Here is a 2,775-nt window from a genome sequence, read left to right as displayed (position 1 = left end):
GGCATCATCATTCTCTTCCTCATATATATATATACACACACACACATCCTAATGCGCCAGATACAGCTGTAGCCAACCAGTCTGCCCATGAACATGCCCTAGAGCAATGCCATGCACAGAACTGCTGCTTGTACCACCTGCAGAAGAAAAAGTTAAGCTTGCTTAATGCGTTAGAAACTAGACTTACCACTGGAGATAATCATTATTGATCCACAAACACTTGGGAATATGTAAAAACTGTCTTCACAATGTTAGGCTATTTGTTTTTCCAATTCTATGGAAGGAAGGAAAAACGAACTAAGAGAGTATATGGATGAAGTGATTGGTGTCATTGGAATAGAACTGCAAAGAGCTGAACACTCCAAAGCCTTATCATGAGACAATGGCAGCTAGGATACCATTCTGGGGGGGCCTCAAAACACAGGACAGCCAGGCAGACAAGCAGGAGAAAAGGAGGATGACCTCCTCCTCAGGTGGAGAAGGCCTTCCTTCCCATCCTGGGCTTCCCTTTGCAGGCTCTTGGCCACAGTCTGCTCCAGCCTGGCTTTCTTCCTCCTCTTCTACCTGCTTACTCATAAGGACGTGTCCCTAGGATTAGATTCTGGATTTTGTTTATTATTGGTACTAGTAGTCAGGGCTGTACCCCATATTAGTCCTACTCAGAAGTATTTCAATTGAAATAGATGGGCCCTAGTGGGTTTGAGTAGGACTTGGTTAGATAATCATCCTAGTTTAGATCCTTGGTTAAATAATCATCATTGTTATCCTTTGTAATTGTAATACAATTGTAATTGTTTTGTCTTATTATTTTTGGAACCTATATCTTTAGTTTTCTCTTGTTTTTTCATCTTCAAATACGCCACATCAATAGATTCTGGCTGTAAAACTGTTTATAAATCTGTTAATGTCATCATCAGTAATATATCTCTTCCTCCCTTCCCTCTTCATCATTTTGGGCCAGCGGTAGTTGATGGGAACCCTGAGCAACCTCCAAGAGAGCAGTACTACAATAGCATGAGACTTCTGCCAAACCTAAAGGGCTGGCAGGAGGAAGTGGGGAGCAGGCATGCCCTATGGTGGCAAGGTTTTGGGAACAGATGATGGATGGCATCAATAAAATTGTACGTGTCACCAGAACCCTTGAGCTGGCTTCACTGAATTTGTATTTGAAAGAAAACCAGGACCTTAACAAACCCTTAATCCATGGAACGTATCATCACCAAATTTTGGAAGGACCTTCATGCTGCCACCATAGCAACTTCAAACAAGAGAGTGTGGTAGATAGCTGTCTTTGTGAAAAAATTATGAAAAAATTAGCACAAAAACCAAAATTAGCAAAAGGAATAATGGTGAAACTTTATCACATGCACAAATATTCCAGAAAATTAAAGACCACCCCAAAGGCAATATGACCACTTGTGGATAGTGTAATAATCCTCTGTATTTTGTTACCTGTCAAAAAGCAATATACTGCCTCTGGAAGGGGAATTCCAGCATCACATTGGGGTCTCCAAAATGGAAATTGAGGCGGCAAGTTTTGTGGGTGGGAATTTAGGGGAGGGCCAAGATCTGGGGGTCTGCCTGAAGATGCCCAGTGGCAACAGTAGCCCTGGGACAGAGAATCCTTGGTTCAGTTGAAAGCGTGGGCAACTGCCACCTTCAGCTCAGTTTCAAAGTGCAGTTAACTGCCATCTTCAGTCCAACTGAATGCACAAACAACTGTCCTCTGTACTTTCCACTGAGCTGAAGAAAAGTGTGCCCTACTTAATGGGTGAGGTTTTTGATTTGATTGATTTGATTTTCACTGTTTTGAATTTTAAATCTACCTCAAAGGAGGAGGATAGGCAAGGCTTGGCTGGCTGCACAAAGTGTCTGCCCTGGAATAAAGCAGCTTCTTGTGTGCCTGACCACTCCATATAAATGGCCTTCTTCAAACTGGTGCCCTCCAGTTGTTGCTGAACTACAAGTAACATTGGCTCCCATCCAGCGAGTGAATTGGACTGGAAAGACAATCAAGGAGCATCTTAAAAAACTTGTCAGGTGGGAGTGGGGCATCCATCTTCAGGATGGTTCCCCTCTCTGCCCTGACTTTGCCTGTGGAAATAGGAGAAACAGCTCCTCGTTATGCAACACAGGAGGAATAAGACAGTTGCCTGCACTTCCAACTGAACAGTTGTTCACACTTTCAAGTGAACTGAAGATTCTCTCCCAGGCCTGCTGTCGCTACTGGATATCTTAAGGCAGCCCTCGAGGCCTTGGCTCACCCCTTAATTCCTAGTCCCAGGAGGGCAAGGCAGCTGGATCTAGGGTACCCTTATAGTTCCCCATGACACCCCCAATCTCCCATCTCCCTGGGACAGTGAAAGAAATAAGGCAGGTTGTGAATGTGTCCTTGCCTCATAGCATCTCCTGAGGTGTGGTAAGGACAGAGCTGGATTTAGATTTGATGAGGCCGTAAGGTACTGAAGGAAGTGAGGCCCTTTATATGTCCAGCTGTCCTTTGTCAACAACAAATTGTTGCTGTTTTTTGTGTTGAATATGTGGTAATTTATGGACCTAATAGGTATCTGAAGCCATTTGCACATGTTGCCATGCAACCAGTCCATGCAGAATGTAGGCACCCTATATATAGAAATAAGCAAACCAGTGATATTTTGGCGAGCAGGCGGGGCTCATTACTTACATCAGAGGAGCCTACACAACACAAAACACTGTTGATGCATGTAGGTTTTATTTTTTTTATCTTATATATTGGAAATGTACATCCAGTAGTTT

At 43.4% G+C, this 2,775-nt stretch overlaps 1 long non-coding RNA gene across 2 annotated transcripts; it reads right to left on the bottom strand.

Annotated features, from left to right (window-relative positions):
* Nucleotides 1-216: 216 nt before the first annotated feature.
* LOC309345305 lies at nt 217-1,820 on the bottom strand. 2 transcript variants are annotated; one of them, XR_014158167.1, is made up of 3 exons: nt 1,453-1,820; nt 1,195-1,289; nt 217-274 (listed from the first exon to the last, which is right to left on the bottom strand). It is a non-coding gene; the product is annotated as an uncharacterized lncRNA (long non-coding RNA). The 2 variants fall into 2 exon arrangements; XR_014158168.1 differs by having other exon boundaries at nt 223-274; nt 1,185-1,289.
* Between the last annotated feature and the right edge of the window lie 955 nt (nt 1,821-2,775).

Source organism: Podarcis erhardii (genome assembly GCF_964252035.2).
Source record: "Podarcis erhardii genome assembly, chromosome: 6".
In the NCBI taxonomy this organism is placed as follows: Eukaryota; Metazoa; Chordata; class Lepidosauria; order Squamata; family Lacertidae; genus Podarcis; species Podarcis erhardii.
This window is presented reverse-complemented; position numbering and strand designations above follow the sequence as displayed.